A 15,632-nucleotide genomic window follows, 5' to 3' on the forward strand; every position below is an offset into this window, starting at 1 on the left:
AGTGAATTCAGTGGGAGAGAAAGGTAAAAGGGAAATGCTAAGAAGCCAGCGGAAGGAATAGTGCAACATAGCTCAGGAAGAAACGGGAGTCACGTAAGACACGCCCTAGACATGGGGCGCCATAAACTTTTATTAAACCAATCTTTCAGTCTCCTTAGAGCCTGTCAAAAATTGCCAATGCTGACTGTATTTCAAGTCATCATGGCGGGGTATTGGGTAAAGTTTTCAATTAGCAATAATCACGCCTCGGATTGACCTCATGGGCTACGATACTGCCACTGCGCAAAGTTAACTGTTCAAGTGGGCCAGCTTTTAAGAGCTACCACGTAAGGACACTTTAAGACAGCGGTGAGAAAAAGTTCATGACCATAAGCCATTGCAAAGGATTGTGGGAGGCAATATTCTAATTAGGCCCGCTTCCTCCTACAGGGAAGCTTAAACCCCAACAAATTCCTCGGTCTTCTTATATGGCATCTTGGAATGGTTCCAAACCTATAACAGAGAGTGAGGGCAACCATATCTTGCAGCAAACCTTGTACAATTTTTTTTCTCTCTTTGGAAACGGTTTTGCCAAGATTCTACTACAGCAGCCATTAGACAGAGTACACAATCCGCTGGTCTACGTTCGTCCCCAAAGTCACACATTTCATGACTCCATCAATAGGAATGACCCTTGCCTAGCACCTGTCTTCTCTTCATCCACACTCAACAGGGCTGAAAGAACATTTGTGGTGGCTTTTTCAAAATTCCATGGTGTTCATTAGTAAGTGCTAGCGACCACCCAGCTATTCCTAAGGTTTGGTCTGATTGTCTCAAGCGGCAATTCACTGCCTTGATCCAGAAAATCTTTTTTTCCCAGAAATTCAATCAAACGTTACGTTCTGTTGGAAGACGTAATATAGGTCTCCAATTCTTTATTTCTTCCATTGCATTGAAGCATACAATAAATCAAAAGAAGTCAGGATAAAAAAATGATGAAAAAAAAGCTGAAAAGTTAAAATAAAAAGTGAAATTCTGGCTTAAAACTGGTCTCCAGAAAACATAGATAATAAAAATGATCAAGCCTAGGAAATGATTGTCGCTGCCTGCTTGATGTGGAAAGTAAGAGCCAAATAAGACGGGTGCCGTGGCTGAAATTATCCTTCATCAGAATTTGTGAAGTTCTCTATTTTTGTCAAACAAGCAAACACAGGGGAAAGCGCGAACGCAGTCCGCCACTACCATAAATTATGCAGTCGAGTTTCCCACATTTGAGGAAATCGCAGAGGTCAACTGGTACGGAGTGCAATGAACCAGCCTCACTCTGGGAGAGCCACCTTTGGGATCATGGCTATTGCTCCCCTGCCAGGTAAGTATGACATGACGGGTACATTCAAAGGCACGCCCGCTGGGAAGCCTTTCCTTTAGGCTGTGGTGAAATAATAAAGCAAGTTAAAAAAAAAAAAAGCAAATAAATAATCCAAATGATAGAAGGCTACAAAAGATTACCAAACCTCGTGGCTGATCGTTGTTTTCCTTAGCTACCAGTAATTTTAGTGCCTTCAGGTGGTTAGGTGTGAATAATTGAGCTGGATTCAGGGTGCGAAGGAGCAATTTGCATAAAGGCAAATGCTAGGCCAATGAGCCGAAGGATGGGAATTCGTAGCATGTAGTGAGAATAGTGTGCTGCCGGAAACAAGTGAATTCAGTGGGAGAGAAAGGTAAAAGGGAAATGCTAAGAAGCCAGCGGAAGGAATAGTGCAACATAGCTCAGGAAGAAACGGGAGTCACGTAAGACACGCCCTAGACATGGGGCGCCATAAACTTTTATTAAACCAATCTTTCAGTCTCCTTAGAGCCTGTCAAAAATTGCCAATGCTGACTGTATTTCAAGTCATCATGGCGGGGTATTGGGTAAAGTTTTCAATTAGCAATAATCACGCCTCGGATTGACCTCATGGGCTACGATACTGCCACTGCGCAAAGTTAACTGTTCAAGTGGGCCAGCTTTTAAGAGCTACCACGTAAGGACACTTTAAGACAGCGGTGAGAAAAAGTTCATGACCATAAGCCATTGCAAAGGATTGTGGGAGGCAATATTCTAATTAGGCCCGCTTCCTCCTACAGGGAAGCTTAAACCCCAACAAATTCCTCGGTCTTCTTATATGGCATCTTGGAATGGTTCCAAACCTATAACAGAGAGTGAGGGCAACCATATCTTGCAGCAAACCTTGTACAATTTTTTTTCTCTCTTTGGAAACGGTTTTGCCAAGATTCTACTACAGCAGCCATTAGACAGAGTACACAATCCGCTGGTCTACGTTCGTCCCCAAAGTCACACATTTCATGACTCCATCAATAGGAATGACCCTTGCCTAGCACCTGTCTTCTCTTCATCCACACTCAACAGGGCTGAAAGAACATTTGTGGTGGCTTTTTCAAAATTCCATGGTGTTCATTAGTAAGTGCTAGCGACCACCCAGCTATTCCTAAGGTTTGGTCTGATTGTCTCAAGCGGCAATTCACTGCCTTGATCCAGAAAATCTTTTTTTCCCAGAAATTCAATCAAACGTTACGTTCTGTTGGAAGACGTAATATAGGTCTCCAATTCTTTATTTCTTCCATTGCATTGAAGCATACAATAAATCAAAAGAAGTCAGGATAAAAAAATGATGAAAAAAAAGCTGAAAAGTTAAAATAAAAAGTGAAATTCTGGCTTAAAACTGGTCTCCAGAAAACATAGATAATAAAAATGATCAAGCCTAGGAAATGATTGTCGCTGCCTGCTTGATGTGGAAAGTAAGAGCCAAATAAGACGGGTGCCGTGGCTGAAATTATCCTTCATCAGAATTTGTGAAGTTCTCTATTTTTGTCAAACAAGCAAACACAGGGGAAAGCGCGAACGCAGTCCGCCACTACCATAAATTATGCAGTCGAGTTTCCCACATTTGAGGAAATCGCAGAGGTCAACTGGTACGGAGTGCAATGAACCAGCCTCACTCTGGGAGAGCCACCTTTGGGATCATGGCTATTGCTCCCCTGCCAGGTAAGTATGACATGACGGGTACATTCAAAGGCACGCCCGCTGGGAAGCCTTTCCTTTAGGCTGTGGTGAAATAATAAAGCAAGTTAAAAAAAAAAAAAGCAAATAAATAATCCAAATGATAGAAGGCTACAAAAGATTACCAAACCTCGTGGCTGATCGTTGTTTTCCTTAGCTACCAGTAATTTTAGTGCCTTCAGGTGGTTAGGTGTGAATAATTGAGCTGGATTCAGGGTGCGAAGGAGCAATTTGCATAAAGGCAAATGCTAGGCCAATGAGCCGAAGGATGGGAATTCGTAGCATGTAGTGAGAATAGTGTGCTGCCGGAAACAAGTGAATTCAGTGGGAGAGAAAGGTAAAAGGGAAATGCTAAGAAGCCAGCGGAAGGAATAGTGCAACATAGCTCAGGAAGAAACGGGAGTCACGTAAGACACGCCCTAGACATGGGGCGCCATAAACTTTTATTAAACCAATCTTTCAGTCTCCTTAGAGCCTGTCAAAAATTGCCAATGCTGACTGTATTTCAAGTCATCATGGCGGGGTATTGGGTAAAGTTTTCAATTAGCAATAATCACGCCTCGGATTGACCTCATGGGCTACGATACTGCCACTGCGCAAAGTTAACTGTTCAAGTGGGCCAGCTTTTAAGAGCTACCACGTAAGGACACTTTAAGACAGCGGTGAGAAAAAGTTCATGACCATAAGCCATTGCAAAGGATTGTGGGAGGCAATATTCTAATTAGGCCCGCTTCCTCCTACAGGGAAGCTTAAACCCCAACAAATTCCTCGGTCTTCTTATATGGCATCTTGGAATGGTTCCAAACCTATAACAGAGAGTGAGGGCAACCATATCTTGCAGCAAACCTTGTACAATTTTTTTTCTCTCTTTGGAAACGGTTTTGCCAAGATTCTACTACAGCAGCCATTAGACAGAGTACACAATCCGCTGGTCTACGTTCGTCCCCAAAGTCACACATTTCATGACTCCATCAATAGGAATGACCCTTGCCTAGCACCTGTCTTCTCTTCATCCACACTCAACAGGGCTGAAAGAACATTTGTGGTGGCTTTTTCAAAATTCCATGGTGTTCATTAGTAAGTGCTAGCGACCACCCAGCTATTCCTAAGGTTTGGTCTGATTGTCTCAAGCGGCAATTCACTGCCTTGATCCAGAAAATCTTTTTTTCCCAGAAATTCAATCAAACGTTACGTTCTGTTGGAAGACGTAATATATGTCTCCAATTCTTTATTTCTTCCATTGCATTGAAGCATACAATAAATCAAAAGAAGTCAGGATAAAAAAATGATGAAAAAAAAGCTGAAAAGTAAAAATAAAAAGTGAAATTCTGGCTTAAAACTGGTCTCCAGAAAACATAGATAATAAAAATGATCAAGCCTAGGAAATGATTGTCGCTGCCTGCTTGATGTGGAAAGTAAGAGCCAAAGAAGACGGGTGCCGTGGCTGAAATTATCCTTCATCAGAATTGGTGAAGTTCTCTATTTTTGTCAAACAAGCAAACACAGGGGAAAGCGCGAACGCAGTCCCCCACTACCATAAATTATGCAGTCGAGTTTCCCACATTTGAGGAAATCGCAGAGGTCAACTGGTACGGAGTGCAATGAACCAGCCTCACTCTGGGAGAGCCACCTTAGGGATCATGGCTATTGCTCCCCTGCCAGGTAAGTATGACATGACGGGTACATTCAAAGGCACGCCCGCTGGGAAGCCTTTCCTTTAGGCTGTGGTGAAATAATAAAGCAAGTTAAAAAAAAAAAAAGCAAATAAATAATCCAAATGATAGAAGGCTACAAAAGATTACCAAACCTCGTGGCTGATCGTTGTTTTCCTTAGCTACCAGTAATTTTAGTGCCTTCAGGTGGTTAGGTGTGAATAATTGAGCTGGATTCAGGGTGCGAAGGAGCAATTTGCATAAAGACAAATGCTAGGCCAATGAGCCGAAGGATGGGAATTCGTAGCATGTAGTGAGAATAGTGTGCTGCCGGAAACAAGTGAATTCAGTGGGAGAGAAAGGTAAAAGGGACATGCTAAGAAGCCAGCGGAAGGAATGGTGCAACAGAGCTCAGGAAGAAACGGGAGTCACGTAAGACACGCCCTAGACATGGGGCGCCATAAACTTTTATTAAACCAATCTTTCAGTCTCCTTAGAGCCTGTCAAAAATTGCCAATGCTGACTGTATTTCAAGTCATCATGGCGGGGTATTGGGTAAAGTTTTCAATTAGCAATAATCACGCCTCGGATTGACCTCATGGGCTACGATACTGCCACTGCGCAAAGTTAACTGTTCAAGTGGGCCAGCTTTTAAGAGCTACCACGTAAGGACACTTTAAGACAGCGGTGAGAAAAAGTTCATGACCATAAGCCATTGCAAATTATTGTGGGAGGCAATATTCTAATTAGGCCCGCTTCCTCCTACAGGGAAGCTTAAACCCCAACAAATTCCTCGGTCTTCTTATATGGCATCTTGGAATGGTTCCAAACCTATAACAGAGAGTGAGGGCAACCATATCTTGCAGCAAACCTTGTACAATTTTTTTTCTCTCTTTGGAAACGGTTTTGCCAAGATTCTACTACAGCAGCCATTAGGCAGAGTACACAATCCGCTGGTCTACGTTCGTCCCCAAAGTCACACATTTCATGACTCCATCGATAGGAATGACCCTTGCCTAGCACCTGTCTTCTCTTCATCCACACTCAACAGGGCTGAAAGAACATTTGTGGTGGCTTTTTCAAAATTCCATGGTGTTCATTAGTAAGTGCTAGCGACCACCCAGCTATTCCTAAGGTTTGGTCTGATTGTCTCAAGCGGCATTTCACTGCCTTGATCCAGAAAATCTTTTTTTCCCAGAAATTCAATCAAACGTTACGTTCTGTTGGAAGACGTAATATAGGTCTCCAATTCTTTATTTCTTCCATTGCATTGAAGCATACAATAAATCAAAAGAAGTCAGGATAAAAAAATGATGAAAAAAAAGCTGAAAAGTAAAAATAAAAAGTGAAATTCTGGCTTAAAACTGGTCTCCAGAAAACATAGATAATAAAAATGATCAAGCCTAGGAAATGATTGTCGCTGCCTGCTTGATGTGGAAAGTAAGAGCCAAAGAAGACGGGTGCCGTGGCTGAAATTATCCTTCATCAGAATTGGTGAAGTTCTCTATTTTTGTCAAACAAGCAAACACAGGGGAAAGCGCGAACGCAGTCCCCCACTACCATAAATTATGCAGTCGAGTTTCCCACATTTGAGGAAATCGCAGAGGTCAACTGGTACGGAGTGCAATGAACCAGCCTCACTCTGGGAGAGCCACCTTAGGGATCATGGCTATTGCTCCCCTGCCAGGTAAGTATGACATGACGGGTACATTCAAAGGCACGCCCGCTGGGAAGCCTTTCCTTTAGGCTGTGGTGAAATAATAAAGCAAGTTAAAAAAAAAAAAGCAAATAAATAATCCAAATGATAGAAGGCTACAAAAGATTACCAAACCTCATGGCTGATCGTTGTTTTCCTTAGCTACCAGTAATTTTAGTGCCTTCAGGTGGTTAGGTGTGAATAATTGAGCTGGATTCAGGGTGCGAAGGAGCAATTTGCATAAAGGCAAATGCTAGGCCAATGAGCCGAAGGATGGGAATTCGTAGCATGTAGTGAGAATAGTGTGCTGCCGGAAACAAGTGAATTCAGTGGGAGAGAAAGGTAAAAGGGAAATGCTAAGAAGCCAGCGGAAGGAATGGTGCAACAGAGCTCAGGAAGAAACGGGAGTCACGTAAGACACGCCCTAGACATGGGGCGCCATAAACTTTTATTAAACCAATCTTTCAGTCTCCTTAGAGCCTGTCAAAAATTGCCAATGCTGACTATATTTCAAGTCATCATGGCAGGGTATTGGGTAAAGTTTTCAATTAGCAATAATCACGCCTCGGATTGACCTCATGGGCTACGATACTGCCACTGCGCAAAGCTAGCTGTTCAAGTGGGCCAGCTTTTAAGAGCTACCACGTAAGGAAACTTTAAGACAGCGGTGAGAAAAAGTTCATGACCATAAGCCATTGCAAAGGATTATGGGAGGCAATATTCTAATTAGGCCCGCTTCCTCCTACAGGGAAGCTTAAACCCCAACAAATTCCTCGGTCTTCTTATATGGCATCTTGGAATGGTTCCAAACCTATAACAGAGAGTGAGGGCAACCATATCTTGCAGCAAACCTTGTACAATTTTTTTTCGCTCTTTGGAAACAGTTTTGCCAAGATTCTACTACAGCAGCCATTAGGCAGAGTACACAATCCGCTGGTCTACGTTCGTCCCCAAAGTCACACATTTCATGACTCCATCGATAGGAATGACCCTTGCCTAGCACCTGTCTTCTCTTCATCCACACTCAACAGGGCTGAAAGAACATTTGTGGTGGCTTTTTCAAAATTCCATGGTGTTCATTAGTAAGTGCTAGCGACCACCCAGCTATTCCTAAGGTTTGGTCTGATTGTCTCAAGCGGCAATTCACTGCCTTGATCCAGAAAATCTTTTTTTCCCAGAAATTCAATCAAACGTTACGTTCTGTTGGAAGACGCAATATAGGTCTCCAATTCTTTATTTCTTCCATTGCATTGAAGCATACAATAAATCAAAAGAAGTCAGGATAAAAAAATGATGAAAAAAAAGCTGAAAAGTAAAAATAAAAAGTGAAATTCTGGCTTAAAACTGGTCTCCAGAAAACATAGATAATAAAAATGATCAAGCCTAGGAAATGATTGTCGCTGCCTGCTTGATGTGGAAAGTAAGAGCCAAAGAAGACGGGTGCCGTGGCTGAAATTATCCTTCATCAGAATTGGTGAAGTTCTCTATTTTTGTCAAACAAGCAAACACAGGGGAAAGCGCGAACGCAGTCCCCCACTACCATAAATTATGCAGTCGAGTTTCCCACATTTGAGGAAATCGCAGAGGTCAACTGGTACGGAGTGCAATGAACCAGCCTCACTCTGGGAGAGCCACCTTAGGGATCATGGCTATTGCTCCCCTGCCAGGTAAGTATGACATGACGGGTACATTCAAAGGCACGCCCGCTGGGAAGCCTTTCCTTTAGGCTGTGGTGAAATAATAAAGCAAGTTAAAAAAAAAAAAAGCAAATAAATAATCCAAATGATAGAAGGCTACAAAAGATTACCAAACCTCGTGGCTGATCGTTGTTTTCCTTAGCTACCAGTAATTTTAGTGCCTTCAGGTGGTTAGGTGTGAATAATTGAGCTGGATTCAGGGTGCGAAGGAGCAATTTGCATAAAGACAAATGCTAGGCCAATGAGCCGAAGGATGGGAATTCGTAGCATGTAGTGAGAATAGTGTGCTGCCGGAAACAAGTGAATTCAGTGGGAGAGAAAGGTAAAAGGGACATGCTAAGAAGCCAGCGGAAGGAATGGTGCAACAGAGCTCAGGAAGAAACGGGAGTCACGTAAGACACGCCCTAGACATGGGGCGCCATAAACTTTTATTAAACCAATCTTTCAGTCTCCTTAGAGCCTGTCAAAAATTGCCAATGCTGACTGTATTTCAAGTCATCATGGCGGGGTATTGGGTAAAGTTTTCAATTAGCAATAATCACGCCTCGGATTGACCTCATGGGCTACGATACTGCCACTGCGCAAAGTTAACTGTTCAAGTGGGCCAGCTTTTAAGAGCTACCACGTAAGGACACTTTAAGACAGCGGTGAGAAAAAGTTCATGACCATAAGCCATTGCAAATTATTGTGGGAGGCAATATTCTAATTAGGCCCGCTTCCTCCTACAGGGAAGCTTAAACCCCAACAAATTCCTCGGTCTTCTTATATGGCATCTTGGAATGGTTCCAAACCTATAACAGAGAGTGAGGGCAACCATATCTTGCAGCAAACCTTGTACAATTTTTTTTCTCTCTTTGGAAACGGTTTTGCCAAGATTCTACTACAGCAGCCATTAGGCAGAGTACACAATCCGCTGGTCTACGTTCGTCCCCAAAGTCACACATTTCATGACTCCATCGATAGGAATGACCCTTGCCTAGCACCTGTCTTCTCTTCATCCACACTCAACAGGGCTGAAAGAACATTTGTGGTGGCTTTTTCAAAATTCCATGGTGTTCATTAGTAAGTGCTAGCGACCACCCAGCTATTCCTAAGGTTTGGTCTGATTGTCTCAAGCGGCATTTCACTGCCTTGATCCAGAAAATCTTTTTTTCCCAGAAATTCAATCAAACGTTACGTTCTGTTGGAAGACGTAATATAGGTCTCCAATTCTTTATTTCTTCCATTGCATTGAAGCATACAATAAATCAAAAGAAGTCAGGATAAAAAAATGATGAAAAAAAAGCTGAAAAGTAAAAATAAAAAGTGAAATTCTGGCTTAAAACTGGTCTCCAGAAAACATAGATAATAAAAATGATCAAGCCTAGGAAATGATTGTCGCTGCCTGCTTGATGTGGAAAGTAAGAGCCAAAGAAGACGGGTGCCGTGGCTGAAATTATCCTTCATCAGAATTGGTGAAGTTCTCTATTTTTGTCAAACAAGCAAACACAGGGGAAAGCGCGAACGCAGTCCCCCACTACCATAAATTATGCAGTCGAGTTTCCCACATTTGAGGAAATCGCAGAGGTCAACTGGTACGGAGTGCAATGAACCAGCCTCACTCTGGGAGAGCCACCTTAGGGATCATGGCTATTGCTCCCCTGCCAGGTAAGTATGACATGACGGGTACATCCAAAGGCACGCCCGCTGGGAAGCCTTTCCTTTAGGCTGTGGTGAAATAATAAAGCAAGTTAAAAAAAAAAAAGCAAATAAATAATCCAAATGATAGAAGGCTACAAAAGATTACCAAACCTCATGGCTGATCGTTGTTTTCCTTAGCTACCAGTAATTTTAGTGCCTTCAGGTGGTTAGGTGTGAATAATTGAGCTGGATTCAGGGTGCGAAGGAGCAATTTGCATAAAGGCAAATGCTAGGCCAATGAGCCGAAGGATGGGAATTCGTAGCATGTAGTGAGAATAGTGTGCTGCCGGAAACAAGTGAATTCAGTGGGAGAGAAAGGTAAAAGGGAAATGCTAAGAAGCCAGCGGAAGGAATGGTGCAACAGAGCTCAGGAAGAAACGGGAGTCACGTAAGACACGCCCTAGACATGGGGCGCCATAAACTTTTATTAAACCAATCTTTCAGTCTCCTTAGAGCCTGTCAAAAATTGCCAATGCTGACTATATTTCAAGTCATCATGGCAGGGTATTGGGTAAAGTTTTCAATTAGCAATAATCACGCCTCGGATTGACCTCATGGGCTACGATACTGCCACTGCGCAAAGCTAGCTGTTCAAGTGGGCCAGCTTTTAAGAGCTACCACGTAAGGAAACTTTAAGACAGCGGTGAGAAAAAGTTCATGACCATAAGCCATTGCAAAGGATTATGGGAGGCAATATTCTAATTAGGCCCGCTTCCTCCTACAGGGAAGCTTAAACCCCAACAAATTCCTCGGTCTTCTTATATGGCATCTTGGAATGGTTCCAAACCTATAACAGAGAGTGAGGGCAACCATATCTTGCAGCAAACCTTGTACAATTTTTTTTCGCTCTTTGGAAACAGTTTTGCCAAGATTCTACTACAGCAGCCATTAGGCAGAGTACACAATCCGCTGGTCTACGTTCGTCCCCAAAGTCACACATTTCATGACTCCATCGATAGGAATGACCCTTGCCTAGCACCTGTCTTCTCTTCATCCACACTCAACAGGGCTGAAAGAACATTTGTGGTGGCTTTTTCAAAATTCCATGGTGTTCATTAGTAAGTGCTAGCGACCACCCAGCTATTCCTAAGGTTTGGTCTGATTGTCTCAAGCGGCAATTCACTGCCTTGATCCAGAAAATCTTTTTTTCCCAGAAATTCAATCAAACGTTACGTTCTGTTGGAAGACGCAATATAGGTCTCCAATTCTTTATTTCTTCCATTGCATTGAAGCATACAATAAATCAAAAGAAGTCAGGATAAAAAAATGATGAAAAAAAAGCTGAAAAGTTAAAATAAAAAGTGAAATTCTGGCTTAAAACTGGTCTCCAGAAAACATAGATAATAAAAATGATCAAGCCTAGGAAATGATTGTCGCTGCCTGCTTGATGCGGAAAGTAAGAGCCAAAGAAGACGGGTGCCGTGGCTGAAATTATCCTTCGTCAGAATTGGTGAAGTTCTCTATTTTTGTCAAACAAGCAAACACAGGGGAAAGCGCGAACGCAGTCCCCCACTACCATAAATTATGCAGTCGAGTTTCCCACATTTGAGGAAATCGCAGAGGTCAACTGGTACGGAGTGCAATGAACCAGCCTCACTCTGGGAGAGCCACCTTAGGGATCATGGCTATTGCTCCCCTGCCAGGTAAGTATGACATGACGGGTACATTCAAAGGCACGCCCGCTGGGAAGCCTTTCCTTTAGGCTGTGGTGAAATAATAAAGCAAGTAAAAAAAAAAAAAAGCAAATAAATAATCCAAATGATAGAAGGCTACAAAAGATTACCAAACCTCGTGGCTGATCGTTGTTTTCCTTAGCTACCAGTAATTTTAGTGCCTTCAGGTGGTTAGGTGTGAATAATTGAGCTGGATTCAGGGTGCGAAGGAGCAATTTGCATAAAGACAAATGCTAGGCCAATGAGCCGAAGAATGGGAATTCGTAGCATGTAGTGAGAATAGTGTGCTGCCGGAAACAAGTGAATTCAGTGGGAGAGAAAGGTAAAAGGGACATGCTAAGAAGCCAGCGGAAGGAATGGTGCAACAGAGCTCAGGAAGAAACGGGAGTCACGTAAGACACGCCCTAGACATGGGGCGCCATAAACTTTTATTAAACCAATCTTTCAGTCTCCTTAGAGCCTGTCAAAAATTGCCAATGCTGACTGTATTTCAAGTCATCATGGCGGGGTATTGGGTAAAGTTTTCAATTAGCAATAATCACGCCTCGGATTGACCTCATGGGCTACGATACTGCCACTGCGCAAAGTTAACTGTTCAAGTGGGCCAGCTTTTAAGAGCTACCACGTAAGGACACTTTAAGACAGCGGTGAGAAAAAGTTCATGACCATAAGCCATTGCAAATTATTGTGGGAGGCAATATTCTAATTAGGCCCGCTTCCTCCTACAGGGAAGCTTAAACCCCAACAAATTCCTCGGTCTTCTTATATGGCATCTTGGAATGGTTCCAAACCTATAACAGAGAGTGAGGGCAACCATATCTTGCAGCAAACCTTGTACAATTTTTTTTCGCTCTTTGGAAACAGTTTTGCCAAGATTCTACTACAGCAGCCATTAGGCAGAGTACACAATCCGCTGGTCTACGTTCGTCCCCAAAGTCACACATTTCATGACTCCATCGATAGGAATGACCCTTGCCTAGCACCTGTCTTCTCTTCATCCACACTCAACAGGGCTGAAAGAACATTTGTGGTGGCTTTTTCAAAATTCCATGGTGTTCATTAGTAAGTGCTAGCGACCACCCAGCTATTCCTAAGGTTTGGTCTGATTGTCTCAAGCGGCAATTCACTGCCTTGATCCAGAAAATCTTTTTTTCCCAGAAATTCAATCAAACGTTACGTTCTGTTGGAAGACGCAATATAGGTCTCCAATTCTTTATTTCTTCCATTGCATTGAAGCATACAATAAATCAAAAGAAGTCAGGATAAAAAAATGATGAAAAAAAAGCTGAAAAGTTAAAATAAAAAGTGAAATTCTGGCTTAAAACTGGTCTCCAGAAAACATAGATAATAAAAATGATCAAGCCTAGGAAATGATTGTCGCTGCCTGCTTGATGCGGAAAGTAAGAGCCAAAGAAGACGGGTGCCGTGGCTGAAATTATCCTTCGTCAGAATTGGTGAAGTTCTCTATTTTTGTCAAACAAGCAAACACAGGGGAAAGCGCGAACGCAGTCCCCCACTACCATAAATTATGCAGTCGAGTTTCCCACATTTGAGGAAATCGCAGAGGTCAACTGGTACGGAGTGCAATGAACCAGCCTCACTCTGGGAGAGCCACCTTAGGGATCATGGCTATTGCTCCCCTGCCAGGTAAGTATGACATGACGGGTACATTCAAAGGCACGCCCGCTGGGAAGCCTTTCCTTTAGGCTGTGGTGAAATAATAAAGCAAGTTAAAAAAAAAAAAAGCAAATAAATAATCCAAATGATAGAAGGCTACAAAAGATTACCAAACCTCGTGGCTGATCGTTGTTTTCCTTAGCTACCAGTAATTTTAGTGCCTTCAGGTGGTTAGGTGTGAATAATTGAGCTGGATTCAGGGTGCGAAGGAGCAATTTGCATAAAGACAAATGCTAGGCCAATGAGCCGAAGAATGGGAATTCGTAGCATGTAGTGAGAATAGTGTGCTGCCGGAAACAAGTGAATTCAGTGGGAGAGAAAGGTAAAAGGGACATGCTAAGAAGCCAGCGGAAGGAATGGTGCAACAGAGCTCAGGAAGAAACGGGAGTCACGTAAGACACGCCCTAGACATGGGGCGCCATAAACTTTTATTAAACCAATCTTTCAGTCTCCTTAGAGCCTGTCAAAAATTGCCAATGCTGACTGTATTTCAAGTCATCATGGCGGGGTATTGGGTAAAGTTTTCAATTAGCAATAATCACGCCTCGGATTGACCTCATGGGCTACGATACTGCCACTGCGCAAAGTTAACTGTTCAAGTGGGCCAGCTTTTAAGAGCTACCACGTAAGGACACTTTAAGACAGCGGTGAGAAAAAGTTCATGACCATAAGCCATTGCAAATTATTGTGGGAGGCAATATTCTAATTAGGCCCGCTTCCTCCTACAGGGAAGCTTAAACCCCAACAAATTCCTCGGTCTTCTTATATGGCATCTTGGAATGGTTCCAAACCTATAACAGAGAGTGAGGGCAACCATATCTTGCAGCAAACCTTGTACAATTTTTTTTCTCTCTTTGGAAACGGTTTTGCCAAGATTCTACTACAGCAGCCATTAGGCAGAGTACACAATCCGCTGGTCTACGTTCGTCCCCAAAGTCACACATTTCATGACTCCATCGATAGGAATGACCCTTGCCTAGCACCTGTCTTCTCTTCATCCACACTCAACAGGGCTGAAAGAACATTTGTGGTGGCTTTTTCAAAATTCCATGGTGTTCATTAGTAAGTGCTAGCGACCACCCAGCTATTCCTAAGGTTTGGTCTGATTGTCTCAAGCGGCATTTCACTGCCTTGATCCAGAAAATCTTTTTTTCCCAGAAATTCAATCAAACGTTACGTTCTGTTGGAAGACGTAATATAGGTCTCCAATTCTTTATTTCTTCCATTGCATTGAAGCATACAATAAATCAAAAGAAGTCAGGATAAAAAAATGATGAAAAAAAAGCTGAAAAGTAAAAATAAAAAGTGAAATTCTGGCTTAAAACTGGTCTCCAGAAAACATAGATAATAAAAATGATCAAGCCTAGGAAATGATTGTCGCTGCCTGCTTGATGTGGAAAGTAAGAGCCAAAGAAGACGGGTGCCGTGGCTGAAATTATCCTTCATCAGAATTGGTGAAGTTCTCTATTTTTGTCAAACAAGCAAACACAGGGGAAAGCGCGAACGCAGTCCCCCACTACCATAAATTATGCAGTCGAGTTTCCCACATTTGAGGAAATCGCAGAGGTCAACTGGTACGGAGTGCAATGAACCAGCCTCACTCTGGGAGAGCCACCTTAGGGATCATGGCTATTGCTCCCCTGCCAGGTAAGTATGACATGACGGGTACATTCAAAGGCACGCCCGCTGGGAAGCCTTTCCTTTAGGCTGTGGTGAAATAATAAAGCAAGTTAAAAAAAAAAAAGCAAATAAATAATCCAAATGATAGAAGGCTACAAAAGATTACCAAACCTCATGGCTGATCGTTGTTTTCCTTAGCTACCAGTAATTTTAGTGCCTTCAGGTGGTTAGGTGTGAATAATTGAGCTGGATTCAGGGTGCGAAGGAGCAATTTGCATAAAGGCAAATGCTAGGCCAATGAGCCGAAGGATGGGAATTCGTAGCATGTAGTGAGAATAGTGTGCTGCCGGAAACAAGTGAATTCAGTGGGAGAGAAAGGTAAAAGGGAAATGCTAAGAAGCCAGCGGAAGGAATGGTGCAACAGAGCTCAGGAAGAAACGGGAGTCACGTAAGACACGCCCTAGACATGGGGCGCCATAAACTTTTATTAAACCAATCTTTCAGTCTCCTTAGAGCCTGTCAAAAATTGCCAATGCTGACTATATTTCAAGTCATCATGGCAGGGTATTGGGTAAAGTTTTCAATTAGCAATAATCACGCCTCGGATTGACCTCATGGGCTACGATACTGCCACTGCGCAAAGCTAGCTGTTCAAGTGGGCCAGCTTTTAAGAGCTACCACGTAAGGAAACTTTAAGACAGCGGTGAGAAAAAGTTCATGACCATAAGCCATTGCAAAGGATTATGGGAGGCAATATTCTAATTAGGCCCGCTTCCTCCTACAGGGAAGCTTAAACCCCAACAAATTCCTCGGTCTTCTTATATGGCATCTTGGAATGGTTCCAAACCTATAACAGAGAGTGAGGGCAACCATATCTTGCAGCAAACCTTGTACAAT

General features: G+C 42.8%; 19 non-coding genes across 19 annotated transcripts; all 19 read right to left on the reverse strand.

The window, feature by feature from the left end:
* Positions 1-149: 149 nt before the first annotated feature.
* Positions 150-290, reverse strand: LOC134592765 (U4 spliceosomal RNA). The gene has a single exon (XR_010089343.1). It is a non-coding gene; the product is annotated as a U4 spliceosomal RNA (small nuclear RNA).
* Positions 291-1,189: 899 nt separating this feature from the next.
* On the reverse strand, positions 1,190-1,356 carry LOC134591242 (U1 spliceosomal RNA). Its single transcript, XR_010088047.1, has one exon. It is a non-coding gene; the product is annotated as a U1 spliceosomal RNA (small nuclear RNA).
* A 470-nt stretch (positions 1,357-1,826) lies between these two features.
* Positions 1,827-1,967, reverse strand: LOC134592766 (U4 spliceosomal RNA). The gene has a single exon (XR_010089344.1). It is a non-coding gene; the product is annotated as a U4 spliceosomal RNA (small nuclear RNA).
* An 899-nt stretch (positions 1,968-2,866) lies between these two features.
* Positions 2,867-3,033, reverse strand: LOC134591243 (U1 spliceosomal RNA). Its single transcript, XR_010088048.1, has one exon. It is a non-coding gene; the product is annotated as a U1 spliceosomal RNA (small nuclear RNA).
* A 470-nt stretch (positions 3,034-3,503) lies between these two features.
* Positions 3,504-3,644, reverse strand: LOC134592767 (U4 spliceosomal RNA). Its single transcript, XR_010089346.1, has one exon. It is a non-coding gene; the product is annotated as a U4 spliceosomal RNA (small nuclear RNA).
* An 899-nt stretch (positions 3,645-4,543) lies between these two features.
* LOC134589871 (U1 spliceosomal RNA) lies at positions 4,544-4,710 on the reverse strand. The gene has a single exon (XR_010086880.1). It is a non-coding gene; the product is annotated as a U1 spliceosomal RNA (small nuclear RNA).
* A 470-nt stretch (positions 4,711-5,180) lies between these two features.
* LOC134592768 (U4 spliceosomal RNA) lies at positions 5,181-5,321 on the reverse strand. Its single transcript, XR_010089347.1, has one exon. It is a non-coding gene; the product is annotated as a U4 spliceosomal RNA (small nuclear RNA).
* An 899-nt stretch (positions 5,322-6,220) lies between these two features.
* LOC134589872 (U1 spliceosomal RNA) lies at positions 6,221-6,387 on the reverse strand. The gene has a single exon (XR_010086881.1). It is a non-coding gene; the product is annotated as a U1 spliceosomal RNA (small nuclear RNA).
* Positions 6,388-6,856: 469 nt separating this feature from the next.
* Positions 6,857-6,997, reverse strand: LOC134593145 (U4 spliceosomal RNA). Its single transcript, XR_010089670.1, has one exon. It is a non-coding gene; the product is annotated as a U4 spliceosomal RNA (small nuclear RNA).
* Positions 6,998-7,896: 899 nt separating this feature from the next.
* LOC134589873 (U1 spliceosomal RNA) lies at positions 7,897-8,063 on the reverse strand. Its single transcript, XR_010086882.1, has one exon. It is a non-coding gene; the product is annotated as a U1 spliceosomal RNA (small nuclear RNA).
* Positions 8,064-8,533: 470 nt separating this feature from the next.
* On the reverse strand, positions 8,534-8,674 carry LOC134592769 (U4 spliceosomal RNA). Its single transcript, XR_010089348.1, has one exon. It is a non-coding gene; the product is annotated as a U4 spliceosomal RNA (small nuclear RNA).
* Positions 8,675-9,573: 899 nt separating this feature from the next.
* LOC134589874 (U1 spliceosomal RNA) lies at positions 9,574-9,740 on the reverse strand. Its single transcript, XR_010086883.1, has one exon. It is a non-coding gene; the product is annotated as a U1 spliceosomal RNA (small nuclear RNA).
* Positions 9,741-10,209: 469 nt separating this feature from the next.
* On the reverse strand, positions 10,210-10,350 carry LOC134593146 (U4 spliceosomal RNA). The gene has a single exon (XR_010089671.1). It is a non-coding gene; the product is annotated as a U4 spliceosomal RNA (small nuclear RNA).
* Positions 10,351-11,249: 899 nt separating this feature from the next.
* Positions 11,250-11,416, reverse strand: LOC134589875 (U1 spliceosomal RNA). Its single transcript, XR_010086884.1, has one exon. It is a non-coding gene; the product is annotated as a U1 spliceosomal RNA (small nuclear RNA).
* Positions 11,417-11,886: 470 nt separating this feature from the next.
* LOC134592770 (U4 spliceosomal RNA) lies at positions 11,887-12,027 on the reverse strand. Its single transcript, XR_010089349.1, has one exon. It is a non-coding gene; the product is annotated as a U4 spliceosomal RNA (small nuclear RNA).
* Positions 12,028-12,926: 899 nt separating this feature from the next.
* Positions 12,927-13,093, reverse strand: LOC134589876 (U1 spliceosomal RNA). Its single transcript, XR_010086885.1, has one exon. It is a non-coding gene; the product is annotated as a U1 spliceosomal RNA (small nuclear RNA).
* A 470-nt stretch (positions 13,094-13,563) lies between these two features.
* LOC134592773 (U4 spliceosomal RNA) lies at positions 13,564-13,704 on the reverse strand. The gene has a single exon (XR_010089350.1). It is a non-coding gene; the product is annotated as a U4 spliceosomal RNA (small nuclear RNA).
* An 899-nt stretch (positions 13,705-14,603) lies between these two features.
* LOC134589877 (U1 spliceosomal RNA) lies at positions 14,604-14,770 on the reverse strand. The gene has a single exon (XR_010086886.1). It is a non-coding gene; the product is annotated as a U1 spliceosomal RNA (small nuclear RNA).
* Positions 14,771-15,239: 469 nt separating this feature from the next.
* Positions 15,240-15,380, reverse strand: LOC134593149 (U4 spliceosomal RNA). The gene has a single exon (XR_010089672.1). It is a non-coding gene; the product is annotated as a U4 spliceosomal RNA (small nuclear RNA).
* Between the last annotated feature and the right edge of the window lie 252 nt (positions 15,381-15,632).

Source organism: Pelobates fuscus, chromosome 2, assembly GCF_036172605.1.
Source record: "Pelobates fuscus isolate aPelFus1 chromosome 2, aPelFus1.pri, whole genome shotgun sequence".
NCBI lineage: Eukaryota > Metazoa > Chordata > Amphibia > Anura > Pelobatidae > Pelobates > Pelobates fuscus.